The sequence below is a fragment of the Danio rerio genome, chromosome 6 (genome assembly GCF_052040795.2).
Source record: "Danio rerio strain M-AB ecotype USA chromosome 6, GRCz13ab, whole genome shotgun sequence".
Classification (NCBI taxonomy): Eukaryota; Metazoa; Chordata; class Actinopteri; order Cypriniformes; family Danionidae; genus Danio; species Danio rerio.
Window position 1 is genome coordinate 18,790,521 of NC_141026.1, and position 16,394 is coordinate 18,806,914.

General features: G+C 37.7%; 1 long non-coding RNA gene across 2 annotated transcripts; it reads right to left on the bottom strand.

Moving 5' to 3' along the window:
• Positions 1-5,473: 5,473 nt before the first annotated feature.
• Positions 5,474-11,331, bottom strand: LOC147843472 (uncharacterized). 2 transcript variants are annotated; one of them, XR_015493519.1, is made up of 9 exons: positions 9,773-11,331; positions 9,614-9,680; positions 9,484-9,537; positions 9,259-9,409; positions 8,837-8,894; positions 8,550-8,723; positions 8,003-8,112; positions 7,845-7,914; positions 5,474-7,702 (listed from the first exon to the last, which is right to left on the bottom strand). It is a non-coding gene; the product is annotated as an uncharacterized LOC147843472 (long non-coding RNA). The 2 variants fall into 2 exon arrangements; XR_015493518.1 differs by having other exon boundaries at positions 5,581-7,702; positions 8,003-8,093.
• Positions 11,332-16,394: the final 5,063 nt, after the last annotated feature.

Sequence of the window (16,394 nt, forward strand, 5' to 3'; positions counted from 1 at the left end):
CTCCCTTCGACTCCAAATTAATACATTTAGAAACATCTGGTCCAAGTGGACTGATTACGTTAGATTGCTCCATCCAATCTTCATAGAAATATAAAACTATTACTATCTAATTCCCATCCACATAACAAACATTTTTTCAATTTACGACCCATTGCACTCCCCCTCTTAATCCTCTTTTTAAATTAGTAATTCACAGTTGATAATAACCTAAAGTTGAATGAATAAATAAAAATTTGACCCTCTCTGACCTATGGAAATTTAGTATTGATATTATTTAAGTTACCTTTTTACTGTTATTTTCATATATTGTATTTGATGAAACCTTTATTTATTTATTTTTTTTTATATATATATTTTTTTTTTTTTTGTGTTCTGTTACTTTAGAGTTTGTGAAAAAGAAAAATGTTAAGCAGTGGGAAATGTTTTCTCTTAAGTGGAATCATTGTACTGTGTTTATTGCTACTACAAATAAAAAATTATAAAAAAAAAGATTTGCATTATGAAATTACATTAGCTTACTATTAACCTGTGGGGGGCGGGCAGGGGCCATGCACTTTTCAAGTGATTTGTTTTCATGCATCACTCTGCAGTCTTCATAAACAAGATAATTAAATAACTTAAACTCAAAATAATCTTCCTTGTTCATTTATTTGACAAGTAACGTTATACTGGTGTGGGAGAACATATTTCTAACATTCAAGTACATCAAGGCACATTGCTGCACCTGTAAACTTTAACAGGCCTAAAGTTGAAGTCAATTTATTTTGCCCTCCCATTCATTCACAATAATGTTTCTGAAAATTTTTGCACTGTTTCCTAAAAAATAATTATTCTGGAGTCATAATAAGTCCTATTTTTTATTGTTTATTTTGTGCATTGATAATGACCAAGACACATTGAATGACAGTAAAAAGTAGCAATTTTACCCAATAAATGCTTTAGTAATATCAACTGATTTATATATAGTCATTCAAATGATCTTAAAACAATTAAAAACTGCAACAAACATTTATTTAGGCCCGAACTACAAAACCAAATGTAAAACTATTTTAGTATCAGTTTTGCTTAAGTTGCACGCTAGTGTTGCAGGAGAGGGGAGTGGTCACTTAAAGATTTGCTATTTACGGGAGTTGTAGTCCATAGCAAAGTGTATTGTGGGTAGTGTAGTTCGACACGCATGCTGGATGATGTGAGCTCACTTTGTGCTGTGCTGTGCAGCTGAAGCTGAGGAAGAAAGTTTTACTAGGCTTTGTTTCATGTTCACTCAAGTTATTCCACCCGAGAGCTGTTCATAACTAGATAGAATAGACATAGAGATAGAAATAGAGATATATTGATCTCTGCAGCAGCTGCCGGAAAGCTGCGCGCTGCAGACGCAGCTGGTGTGAAAGGCAAACGGCTGCGTGCTGCTTCTGCTCTCCATACACGCTGCTCACGCACTGCTTTCGCTTGCGGTGTGAAACAGGCGTCAAAGGCAAACGCCTGCGTGCTGCTTCTGCTCGACATACGTGCTGCGCACGCTCTGCTCACGCACTGCTTTCGCTTGCGGTGTGAAACAGGCATAACATCCTTGCCGCAGCACCGAACTTAGGCACCGAAATTCAAACGCTGATTTAATACCGGTACGTACCGGTTACCTAGGTACCGGTGCTATAATGGCACCGGATTTCGGTACCCAACCCTACTTAAAAGTCACGTCTCGTCTTCAGTTTCGAGCCCAAGTAAACCGCGCTCTGGCACACCTCTTCCAACCAGGCCAGGGCCGCCAAAGTGTACCGCACCTGAGCCAGATTCGGAGCACTCACACTTCTCAAACGTTATGGGCCTGGGCACGGTACTGATAGCATAGTGTGAGTACGCCCTGAAACTAAAAAGTGTTCATATTTACTGTTTGCGCTGCAAAAATAACTAAATTGCCATTTAATAGCAGACACTTGTAACTCAAGATCTCAAAGATATATAGAGAAATATAATAGAAGTACAACTATCCCCGGTCTCCCCCATACAAATATATCATATGTACATGCAACTTATATTTCAAAATGTATCAAAAATAATTTATAATACTTATGCTTTCGTGAGTATCTCTCTTCCGCCTGTTGAGGATTCATTATCTACAATGTAAATAACAGCCACAGACAAAACATCTATTTAACAATCTATGCCCACCACCACCCCCTTCCACTTGGAAGGACATCTATCCATGCAACCATACTTCTGCATTAAAAGGATATTCTTGACCATCAGTGTCCAGTCACCACTGAGGTGTGTGACTCCTATTTGTCTCCACATGCTCCACTCCAGTCTGTAAAAGACAAAGACACGACTAACAGAGCTCTACATGCTTGCTGAACTCCAGCAATGCACAAGCTGCTCTCTAGCGTTCTTCAGATAAATCTCCACTGATGCTCTTGTGAGTCTCCTTCTGTCTGTTGTGTCCATTACCTGAAAAAGAAACACCTGCTGCAAACAAGACATCTATCTAACTATTTACTGTATCTGAAGGAAATACCCAATCATCACTTAGTCTTTACAAATTAAAGTATATAATTTAAAAATGTTTTATTAAGTTAATTTGATTCAACTAAAAATGTAAGTCTACCTAATTTATTACGATGTACTTGTCAATACTGATGTGTGGTTCACTGTTTCTCCACATGCTCCATGCCAACCTGTCAAAGAGAAAGATATCAGGTCTTTAATCTCAATACATTTTTTTGGAAACAAACTCCATTGTTCAGTCTGTTCAAGCAGTTCTACTTGCTTCCTGAGCTCCCGGTCTTGCAGTATATCTCCACCATTCCGCTTGTGAGTCTCCATCTGCTCCACTCCAATCAGCAAACAAACAAAGACAGCCCCAAGTGCACAGTCCACACTTCTTTTTAAACGGTTAAATAAGAGCATCATCCGTGAATTTAAAGTGAACTTAATCTTTTTAAAATAAAAGAATATTGTCAGCGCAGTAGCCTTGTGGTCAATGCGCTGACATATGGTGCAGTAGCACAATAGGGCTTCCCGAGTTCAAATCCCAGCTCGAAGACATTTCCCAACCCTACCCCCTTCTCTCTCTCCCACTTCGTTTCCTGTCCCATTACTGTCCTATCTAATAAAGGCAAAAAAGTAGAAAAAAAGGAGAATATTTTAGTGCACACACTACTTACACCATTTACACTACAAAATGGCATAGAATAGTGTACAAGTATGTGATTTGGAACGCACCCATAGACAGTACTGACAGAGCCCTACCTGCTGTTCTCCAGCATTTTCTAGATAAATGTCCACCGATGCTCTTTTGAGTCTCCCTCTTCTGCCTGCTCTCCATTAGCTGAAAAAGGAAAAACCTGACACAGACAAGGCCTAACTATCTATCTATACCAGTGGTTCTCAAAGTGTGGTACGCAGGCTTTCTTCTAGTGGTGCACGGAGGAATCACAGAATAATAATTAAAAATATATGAACGCCCTTTTACCCTTTGATGCGTATGATAACACCGATGTGATCAGCATTTGCTGTTCCCTGTACTGTATGATCACACTGTTATGATTAGTATGTTTAGTGCATCATGTCATCAGATGCTAAGATTGAAAAAAACTGTGGAGCTCTCGAGCAGATACGCACTAGTGAAGTGCTTTTCAGTTACTGCAAACTCAGGAGTTTCTACAAGCTGCATCATTGGTGAAATAATTATCACAAACGTGTTAAAGTGTTCATAGTTGTGTAAAATCATGTGTGTTTTCGATGTATAGCCGATACATATTTCGATATATATTTGTTTTGTAAATAGCCTAGCGGTGTGGCTTTTGATTTAGTTTGTTAAATGGTGCAGGTCGAAGAACAGACTAAAGCCAATTTTACCATGTTTGAACCTTGAAAAAACACAAAATGGAAGTTTGTGCACAGACGGAGCACCTGCAAACCTTACCCAAGTCGACCTGAAAACGGTGGTCGGATGCACAGTTTACACAAACTCCACGGTTTACTTATGATATGATCTCAATTCCACCAAATCATGGAAATGCTGCATTTATGAATTGATAAATCACTTATGAATTTTCTTCAGGGTATTTATAATCACTCACTTTTCTGAAACACATACTGTAAATGACGCGCTGTAAGCAGATCTAATCTCTAATTTAAATTGTAATAGTGAACGTTATATTTCAAATACAAGTTAATGTTTAGGGCCCTATCATACACCCGGCGCAATGTGGTGCAAGGCGCGGTGCAATAGTCTTTTGCTAGTTTCAGCTTGGCGCAAGAGTGGTTTTGAGGCATTGCGCTACGCTGTTTAAATAGCAAATGCATTTGCGCTCATATGTGCGTCCATAGGCGTTCTGGTCTAAAAAGGAAGGCGTTCTCAGGCGCACTGCTATTTTGCGAAACAAAAATAGATTTTTAATTAGACCAAAACAAACCCGGTCTAAACTCCAGCGCAGAGTTGCACCTCGCTTACACACTGCTTAATACGCACAAGAGAGCAATAGGCAAATCTTTACATATGAAAAAAATTAAATATTAGGGATATAGAATATAATAAGAATAGATATAGGATATAAATATAAAGGATTAAAATATTACAAAACATATTATTTTCTAGCCTACATAAATATGAAAAATCACTGCTTTTATGTCTTCTTCATCTCAGAGGGCTTTTTCAGTTAATTTATAACAATTTGCTTTTGTATAATGTTATTATTATTAGCAGTATTATTTATTATCTCCATATTTATATTTGTTTTATGAAATACAAGCTTAGATTTGCCCACCTGTCAGGTTTTAGACCATATGGGGCACAGCATGTGTATTAGGATATAACTCAGGTTTTCTAACACACTTCGTTATTATTGTTCATTTATTCGTTTGCTGGAAATTAGAACGGAATTTAGAAATAGTTTTGAAACGAATATTTGCGCTTAACAAACGTAATTAATTATTTATAGACTAATTGATGTCTGTGCGTAAAGATTTCCCTATCCAAGAGCGAAAGTGAAAGTAGATCGATTATCTCTCATTCTCATGCAGTAGATGCTCTGTTTAACAGTTTTCTGTTAACTGTTTGCTAGTGAAATGCTCAGTTTTTCCACTTAGACTTACTATACGTCCTGTAAATAGCGAATGCGCTTATGGCGCGACGCGGCTGGCTGTTAAAGGGAATGGGAGATGAGACTCTAATTGGTTTATTCTCAAAACACACCAATAACTCATTAAGAAAATAAACTCAACCCTTTTAGACCATGCGCCATGGCGCAAAGCGGATTTTCTCGTCTTTAAATTAGCAAAAATGCGTTCTGACACGCCCTGAAAGCGTTTGCGCCCTGCAATTTGCGCTCTGCACATGGACCGTCAAAAAGAAGCCCTTAGATTTGGAGAGAGCGGGGATAGTTGTAACACTTACAATCTCTACAACAAGGAACTAGTTACAAATCAGCTGATTCACTTCACACATGCTCATTTTAGTCCTCATACCACATATGAAAAAGTCCTGTGACAGACACAGCAGATATTAGACAGAAAAACTACACTTCAGCTAAGATTAGCTAATTAATTATTTTTAAGATATCATTCCCTGATTTGTAGTTAAACCCATGTAATCTGTGTGTCTGATTGTGGATATACTTAATCCACATTGTTGGTGATAATGTTTTAGCTGTTAGCTGTAGGAGAACAGATTCATGGCCACATAATGCTGGGTCAGTTGAAACAACAAAAGCTAGTAACTTGCTAGTCACATCAGTGAAATGTTACCACCAACCCCAAGCAGATTTAAAACTGTATTTATATGATTTAATTTCAGTATTGCTATAGCTTATAAAAGAGAAAGTCAAAAGTAGTTTGAGTTCAGTGTTTGACCTCTGTGGGCTCATGAAGCCTGCAAACACAAATAGTGTTCAATTGTTGAAGCTGATGCACATTTGCACATTTCATTCAGCTTTGTAACACAGAGACACACAAACTATACTGAAAGCTCAATGCTGAATAAAAAGCTTTCAAATCCATTTTATGTCATAATTCTCATTTTATGATGTTACAACTAACCCAGACTGTGGGCTGAATTGTAACATTTCACTCCTCCTGTTTGAGGGCTTACTCACACTATTTACAGTTGCCTTGAACCGGGCCGAAGCACATTTGTCCCCCCTCCCGTCTCACCTGACGGCCCGCACTCACATCGCATTTGGGACTGAGCATGCTTACGTCATCAATGATGCACAGTTCAGTAAGAAGCGCTCTCACTCAGCACAGTGGAAATTTCTTTAGTTATATCGTTTTCAAGAGTTCACACTTAGCTGATGACTGATTATAAGCAAGTTTAGCATGCTGTCCCGGGAGAGAGACCTGAGCTCAAAAGGTCCTTGAGCCCTGGGCTCCCTCCCGTTTGCCTCAGGTAGATCTCGACAACTCCCCCCATGATATGAGCTGATGACTAAAATAAATGCTATGAAGAGATATGCTGCTGAATGAGAGTTTGAATGTAGTGCTAAATTTAGATTGATCAATTCACTTGTAGTACATGTTTTTGGAATGTGGGAGGAAACCGGAGAACCCAGGGAAAACCCATGCGAGCACGGGAAGAACATGCAAACTATGCACAGAAATGACAGTCAGCCTGTTAAAGGACTAGAACCGGTGACGCTCTTGCTGTGAGGCTGCATTGCTACCCACTGGGCCACCGTGCCACCCTATGAAGGGAAAGCTGGAGAGGTAGGGGTGGAAGGGGTGACACGCAGTTAATTATTTCGCTGAACAGATCAGCCACTTTTGACGCTCATAAACAATTATAAAGTCATCGCGCTGCAGGAATTAAGAGGTTTGCTACAGGTGCAGCTGTCATGCAGTGAGGTGTTTGCGTCTTTAATAATCTACGACAGTTTGCATTCATTGAACAGTATGAATGATTAATAAATCCATATAAAACAGTTCCTTAAATGTCACGTCTCGTCTTCAGTTTCCAGCCCAAGTGAATCGCGCGCTGGCACACCTCTTTCAACCAGGCAAGGGCCGGCCAAGTGAACCGCACCTGAGCCAGATTCGGAGCACTCACACTTCTCAAACGATATGGGCCTGGGCACGGTACTGATAGCATAGTGTGAGTACGCCCTGAAACTAAAAAGTTTCACATTTACTGTTTACGCTGCAAAAATTACTTATTTGGCCATTTAATAGCAGACACTTGTAACTCAAGATCTCAAAGATATATAGAGAAATATAATAGAAGTACAACTATCCCCGGTCTCCCCCATACAAATATATCATAGGTACATACAACTTATATTTCAAAATGTATCAAAAATTATTTATAATACTTATGCTCTTGTGAGTATCTCTCTTCCGCCTGTTGAGAATTCATTATCTACAATGTAAATAACAGCCACAGACAAAACATCTATTTAACAATCTATGCCCACCACCACCCCCTTCCACTTGGAAGGACATCTATCCATGCACCCATACTTCTGCATTAAAAGGATATTCTTGACCATCAGTGTCCAGTCACCACTGAGGTGTGTGATTCCTATTGGTCTCCACATGCTCCACTCCAGTCTGTAAAAGACAAAGACACGACTAACAGAGCTCTACATGCTTGCTGAACTCCAGCAATGCACAAGCTGCTCTCCAGCGTTCTTCAGATAAATCTCCACTGATGCTCTTGTGAGTCTCCTTCTTCTGTTTGTTGTGTGTCCATTACCTGAAAAAGAAACACCTGCGGCAGACAAGACATCTATCTAACTATTTACTGTATCTGAAGGAAATACCCAATCATCACTTAGTCTTTACAAATTAAAGTATATAATTTAAAAATGTTTTATTAAGTTAATTTGATTCAACTAAAAATGTAAGTCTACCTAATTTATTACGATGTACTTGTCAATACTGATGTGTGGTTCGCTGTTTCTCCACATGCTCCATGCCAACCTGTCAAAGAGAAAGATATCAGGTCTTTAATCTCAATATATTTCTTTGGAAACAAACTCCATTGTTTAGTCTGTTCAAGCAGTTCTACCTGTTTCCTGAGCTCCAGATTTTCAAGTATATTTCCACTGTTCCTGTGACTCTTCTACTTCTGCTCCACTCCAACCTACAAATGACAAAAGCTGCGTCCCAAAAGGCACGCTATACACTATGAACTTATACACTATGTACTTATGCACTTACACACTCAACAGCATAGTATATGAATGTAGTGTCCCAAATAGAACACAATCGGTTATTTACTAACCGCAAATTCAGCTGTCGTGCATTGAGAAGTTTGCGTATTTAATAAACTACGGCAGTTTGCGTTCAATGAACAGTAAGAATGATTAATAAATCCATATGAAACAGTCCCTTAAAAGTCACGTGTCGCTTTCAGTTTCGGGCCCAAGTGAACCGCACTCAGATCCACCTCTTCCAACCGGGCCAGGGCCGGCCAAGTGAACCGTGCTTGAGCCTGATTCAGCGCACTCACACTTCTCAAACGATCCGGGAAACGGGCCTGGGCACGGTACGGATGGCATAGTGTGAGTAGGCCCTTAGTGAAACAAATGACCAAACTGTCAAATAATACTTGCCATGAGTATAATCACTTTCACCATCAGGAAGCAGCATAATCACTCTTGTTGGAGAATTTTTCTTTCATAATCCAAAATAAAGTAATCAAACTTAAGCTCCTGATAGCTCCACTTATGCTCTTGTGAGTCTCCCTCTTCTGCCTGCTCTCTCTCCATTACCTGAAAAAGAAAAACCTGCCAAAGACAAGGCCTAATTACTATCTACAACAACCAGCACTCCTTCATCTTGGAAGGACGTCCATCGATTCACACGTCCACCTAATTTAAAAAAAAATTAAATTCCTGACCATCCAGTCATTGCTGAGGTGTGTGATTCCTTCTTTTCTCCATGTGGTGCCATCTGATCTGTAAAATACAATAGAAAGATGTCAAGTCATTCATTAATCTAATACCATTCTTTGGAAGTTTGAAAACTGTAAATAAAACAAAAAACAATCAAAAGCTACAAATGTTGAACAGGCCGACAGCATAAATTACTAATAAATAATACAACAGCCAGACAATCTATCTGACAACAGACGTGCAGTAATATTCAATGTGGTAACTCTGACAGCATACAAATACATTAGAACAGATCAATTTATCCGATCATATAACAAATAACAATCTGCAAATGTTAAGTTAGATAGCGATATACAAATGAAGCATACAAACAAAAATATTGTATCTATTTCTGTCTATCTGAAGGAAATATCTGACAACCACTTACTGCCCCATTAAGACCAGGTTTTCCACTCACTGAAGCACCACAAGCACATCTCCTGTGAGTTCCAGTGTCTCTCCTAGTGAGGTGTCTCCTGGTTCCTCGTTAAGTCTTCATCCTGTTTGCTGTCTGTGGTATCCGTCTCCAGTCTCCAAGCCTGCATAATCAAATATCCAATTCAGGTTAATGGACTTATTATCTGCATCAATAAACTCACCTGCTTATACTCACCTGACGTCCTGTTATATTACTGAACTGAATGTCGTCCCTTCTGTGACACTTACTCTGTAAAAATGTAATTGTATAAGTTTAAAATGTTTTATAAAGTTCAGTTGACTCAACTTAAAGTTTAAGGCTGTACCTAATTTATTACGATGCACTTGTCATTACAGTGTGTTTCCCTGTTCCTTCACATGCTCCATGCCAACCTGTCAAAGAGAAAGATATCAGGTCTTTAACTAATTTTAATACATTTCTTTTGAAACTAACTCCATTGTTTAGTCTGTTCAAGCAGCACTACCTGCTTCATGAGCTCCAGGTCTTCAAGTATATCTCCACCGTTCTCCTTCTTCTGCTCCACTGCTCTTGTGAGTCTCCCTCTTTTGCCTGCTCTCCAATACCTGAAAAAAGGAAAAACCTGACACAGACAAGGCCTAACCACCCATCTATACCAGTGGTTCTCAAAGTGTTGTACGCGGGTTTCCTTCTAGTGGTATGCAGAGAAATCACTGAATAATAATTAAAAATATATGAACGCCCTTTTACCCTTTGATGCAAACGATAACAGATGTGATCAGCATTGGCTGTTCCCTGTTCTGTACGATCACACTGTTATGATTAGTATGTTTAGTGCATCATGTCATCAGATGCTAAGAATCTAAAAAAAACTGTGGAGGGCTTAAGCAGATACATGTTAGAGAGGTGCTTTTACAGACAAGTCCTGTTGGCATTTCAGTTATTTCAGTGCAAACTCAGGAGAATTATTGGTAAAATAATTATCACTAATGTGTTAACATGTGTTAGTAGTTGTGTAAAAAAATCCATTTATGATTTATAGCCTGAAGTCATTTGTTATGTAAATAGTTTAGCGGTGTGGCTTTCGATTTAGTTTGTTGCCTCAGATTTAAATTAATCTGGATGTGATTCAAATGGTGCGGAACCTTACCCGAGTCGGCCTGAAAACGGTGGTCAGTTGCACAGTTTACACAAACTCTATGGGCTCTATTTTGACAGTCCATGCGCAGAGCGCAAAACCCAGGGTGCAAACGCTTTCAGGGTGTGTCAGAATGCATCTTTGCTAATTTAAGGACAGAAAAATCTGCTTTGCGCCGTGGCGCATGGTCTAAAAGGTTTGAGTTTATTTTCTTATTGAGTTATAGATGTGTTTTAAGAATAAACCAATCAGAGTCTCATCTCCCATTCCCTTTAAGAGCCAGCTGCGTCGCGCCATAAGCGCATTCGCTATTTACAGGATGTAAAGTAAGTCTAAGTGGAAAAACTCAGCATTTTACAAGCAAACAGTTAAAAGTTTTTTTTTAACAGAAAACTGTTAAACAGAGCATTTACTGCGTGAGAATGAGAGATAATCGATCTACTTTCACTTTCGCTCTTAGATAGGGAAACCTTTATGCACACACATTAATTAGCCTATAAATAATTAATTTTGTTTGTTAAGCGCAAATATTCGTTTCAAAACTATTTCTAAATTCAGTTCTAATTTCTAGCAAACGAATAAATGAACAATAACAACAAAGTGTGCTTAAAAACCTGAGTTGTATCCTAATACACATGCTGTGCCCCATATGGTCTAAAACCTGCAGGTGGGCAAATCTAAGCTTGTTTTTAATAAAACAAATATAAATATGGAGATAATAAATAATACTGCTAATAATAATAACATTATACAAAAGCAAATTGTTATGAATGAACTGAAAAAGCCTCCCGAGATGAAGAAGAAATAAAAGCAGTGATTTTTCATATTTATTTATGCTAGAAAATAACATGATTTGTAATATTTTAATCCTTTATACTTATTTCCTATATTTATATTCTTATTATATCCTATATATATCCTTAATATTTAAATTTTTTCATATGTAAAGATATTTGCGTATTGCTCTACATCTTGTGTGTAGGCTATTAAGCAGTCTGTAAGCGAGGCGCAACTCTGAGCTGGAGTTTAGACCGGGTTTGTTTTGGTCTAATGAAAAATCTATTATAGTTTCTCAAAATAGCAACGTGCCAGCAGTGCGCCTCAGAACACTTTCCTATTCAGACCAGAACGCCTATGGGCGCACATATAAGTGCAAATGCATTTGCTATTTAAACAACGTGGTGCAAAACAGCAAAACAACACTTGCGTCAAGGTGAAACTAGCAAATAACATTTGCGCCGCGCCTTGCGCTGCATTGCGCCGGGTGTATGATAGGGCCCTATGTTTTACTTAAGATATGATCTCACTTCCACCAAATTATGGAAATGCTGAATCTATGAATTGATACATCACGCATGAATTGGTCAAACAGTGTATTTATAATCACTAGGGATGCACCGATTCCAATACCAGTATCGGGGCGACACTTAAAATACTCATACTCATATCGTACATAAAAAGGCAGATACCACGCACAGATCCCACTCAACAGTAATTTACTACATGGATGTGATTTGTTATCCTACCTGACCATTGTCTTAATAATTAGCCTAATGTATTATATATTTATAGCTTAGTCCTTATAAACAATCCTTTTAAAAATACATTATTAATGAATCTATCGGCTACTGAAGAATAAACCGAACATGAAATATGATCCTTGCATAATGATCACAGCAAAACAAGCTAGCACTCATGTTAATATAAACTATAAATAAAAAAAAAACGAAAGAAATTTTAAGTAATGGAACATTATGTAAAAAATCTAAAGACTACAGGGTAAATAAAAGCACCTCATCAGAGCTGAACATTACTGCGGTCACTGCGCCCGTCTCAGTTTACAGCTTCTGTAAAGATCAGACAGCCTATACAGATCACACAATCTCAATAAATACCATGTAAGTGTATAAATATTTTGATAAGTATTGTTAATAGAATATTTATAATGATATGATTTTGCTTGTGATTATATCGATACTTGCACTGAGCTCTCACGGGCACGCTCTCTCTCACCAGTGACAGTTGACATGCGCCGCATAAGGGCGCTATACATACACACCACGCAGCATACACTGGCAAGATGACAAGTGCTGAACTCCAAGGGACCAGTTTTACTTGTTGCCGATTTGTGTGTTGTTCCTTTTTTAAAAAGGCCTTTTATTTTTAAAATCTCTCAAGTTAATAATGGCTATCGGGTCACATAATCTCCCTCAGAGATATTTGAGCTCAATAACGTGGTGCGCAGTATGACTATTGACCAACATCGCCGTGTAAGTGTAGGCCTACAGCTCTGGTGTGTTATGAATTGCATGTTTTAAATGACAGCGAGACATGCTACATATAGTTTTTCATGTAAAATATACATTCTAACTAGGGATGCTCATTTTGGTTAATTTTGCTAACCGACAACTGCCGCTCAATAATCGGTTATTAACGGTTAACTGGTCAGATTACTATTAATTTTATATTAAACAAATTGACATGTCTATTTTGTGTCTGACACTTTAAATATTGCATAAAATACTAATTTATTTTTATATGCTAGCATATTAATAATAGAACAATACAACAGAGCATTTTCACGTACCTGCAGTGTTTAGCACAGAAGAACAGAATAATCTAAATAAAATGAATAAAATAAATAGGACTGCCCTAAATTATTTTGCACTTAAATAAGTAATTTATATTACTAATCGAAAACACTGACTGATTTTTTTCCAATCATATTTTTGTCTTCCGTCAAATAAAATAGCTGACTTCCTCAAATCGCTCGCTCCACGGAAAATATGCATTTAGTTAATGCCCCGCTGTTATTATTATAATCACAAAACCTTTTTACATTTTTAATAGAAATCATTATTTTAAAGATTATGTCTTGCTATGGTTTCCTTTCTCTCCATCGCGCTCAAGTGCGCGCGCTGCGTGATGAAAAGACAACAACAACGCGCGCATATGTTGACTTTTTGTAAACAGTTTTTTGTTTAAATATGATATTGCATTAATGTGCATACATGCTTTATATGCTGTAAAATAAAAGGTAAAGCCTATTTGTTGCGTTTATGATGCAGATCCAGGTCAACATCAGCGCTTTTTTTGGCATCAACACGTCTGTTTGAAGCAATATTCTTCTTCCATTTTGCTTCTTTGGCAAATGTGTCTGTAGGCACGGGTTATACATTATCGTCTTGCAAGTTAAGTATGTCTTGCAGTTGAACAAGTGGCCGAGCACAGCTAACGTGCTTTTTTCATTCCAAAAACGCGAGGCGCACCTCACTGCCTTTATGTTGACAAGGAAAAAAGAAGAGAAGAAGCGCGGTCCTCTTATGAAACGACTGAATCAGCTGGGTATCAATTGTGCAAAAGTGTTGCTGTCTATGTTGATAAAATTGTAATATTTAATAATATTATGATATTCAAGATTTGTACATTCATACAGCTCTGGATAACTTAAAACAGCGATTAGACCTTCAGAGCGGTGTTAATGCGTCCTGAAGTAAAGCGAAACGGCCATAAACGCCAGCAAGATAGAGTGATTATATGTAGAGTCATACTTTATCTATAAATAAAGTATAACTATAGAAACTGTTCATCTTAACTGAAAGCTTCTGCGTGTTTGCTGGCCTCACGCATCGCGCACCTGTCAGTCATTCAGTCAGTCAGCACGTAACCCCAAAGGATTAAACAATAGCGCACAGCACTATATGGTTACAAAAAAGTTTGCGCTGTTATAATCCACTTACCTTTTAATACGTTTTGTTGCGATTATAATCCGCTATTAAAAACAACAACAACAATAACTGAATGTTTTGAATGGGTAATGTAGCCGTGGCGGGATGCATTTTGGTCCCCGCCATGGAAGAATGAATGTAGCGGAAACCAAGCTCTTTAAAAGTTCTCTGTAGTTGTCTTGACAACACAAACTGCTGCTCTGGGATGAGCCGCGTGCAAAAGATGCCCCTCTTAACACAAAGGCGCATTCAATCGGCCGCTTATGCAGCCAAACTAAAAATATATAAAATAATAATTTTAATCGTTTAACTGATAGCATTAATCGGTCACAAACGCACCCTTTCGGTTAACGGTTAATCGATTATTTTGAGCATCCCTAATTCTAACCCAGTACACAATAAAATAATATTTTTTGAATGGCTTGCCTATTGGCAGTATATATAACCGTTAAGCTTAAATAGGCTAAACACATTTAATTAATATTACAACACATTAATACAAACTAGCCACCCTTTGTATATTTTTTAGCAAACGAAAAATGCAATGAATTATTTATTTTAATTTTCTTTTTTATTAAAATTAATATAATTATTAGGCTACACAATTTCTACATAACATTGGCTCTGATTGCGTTTTTACAGATATCCTACTGATAGACTTTTTGGGTCAAAGACATTTATGCCTGTTCATTTCAGTGCTGTATTTGACAGATTTCGCAAAGGCTTCAGCTGTTCTACCTGTCAGCTGGTACCAGCCTCAGTTTTGCGACATGACTTGTGTGGTGTCTACGTATCAATGTCTGGATGACAGCGAGAGAGAGATGAGAACAGACCTCAGATTCGATGTGTGGCCGCACGTCACAGTTACTTTACTGCAATTTTTGAATATTGGCTCATCTAAATTAACTTTTCATTAGATAAAGCTGAAATATTGCCAGAGAGACAAAGCAACTTTTAGTTTTGAAAAAGGGCAGCTTCAGTGATAAAACGCACAAACGCAGGATACACTCTATTCATTATTGATTTTTTTAACATTGAACGCATAATAATCAAATGCAAAAAAGAACAGCTGAAATTCAGAAAAAGGTTGCCGCGATAGTTGCTTTGTTTGATCTGCAGTTGGCTTGTCAGTGGCGCGGCATTGCTAAATCACTCGTTTTAATAAAAATAAGATTATTATTAAACATTGTGAGATGATGGTCGCATGATTTTTAAAATGAGAGTATGCTTTGAGTAATTATGGCTATTGATCTTATCTAGCCGTGACCCACCTATAGTTAAACTTAAAGTATAGCATCAAGTATAGCCTACTTTATACCTGACCTGCGGATTAACGGCAGGACTCGTAAATATGAAAAAATCGCCCATAACAGGGTTTTATGCTTCCCGAATATGCAGTGTAAGAGAGTGACTTCAAAAGTTAACGTACACTGCACACACTTTATGTAATGTGTGAAGTCGTGGAGGGATGTCAGCGCAAGGATAACTCATCATTTAAATGTCCACAGTTAATCTTTAATAGATAAGGTCTGGATTTGCAGGTTTATCAACAATGTGTGTATATTTTTGGCTTGGAAAAGCCTTCTCTTAAAGATGTTTGTGGTTATCCTTGCAACAAGCAAAAACTAAATGAATAAATAAATAAATAAACTTCATCGAAACCAAATCTATGAAGTATTGGTATCAGTTCTCGGTATCGGCTAGAACATAAATTAAAATACTCATATCGTTTTATAAAAAAGTGGTATCGGTGCATCCCTAATAATCACTCAGTTTTCTAAAACACATACTGTAAATGACGCACTGTAAGCAGATCTAATCTCTAATTGAAATATGTAATTTTAAATCATATATTAAAAATACAGGTTAATGTTTAGATTTCACGGGGGAGAAACCAGGAAATAGTCACAAATCAATCTCGCACTTCCTAACCCTTCTGGCCGTGGATGACTGACCAGGTTCTGTAGCAGACACAGCAGATATTAGAGAGGAAACACTACGTTTCAGCAAAGTAATATTTTTTACTTGAATTATTTTTAAGATATCAATGCCTGATTTGTAGTTAAACCCATGTAATCTGTGTGTGGATATATTTAAGCCACATTGTTGGTGATAATGTTTTAGCTGTTTGCTGTGGGAGAACAGATTCATGGCCACATAACACTGGGTCAGTTGTAAGAATAAAAGCTAGTAACTTGCTCGTAACGTCGGTGAAATGTTTCCACCAACCCCAAGCAGATTCAAAAATGTCTTTATTTGAT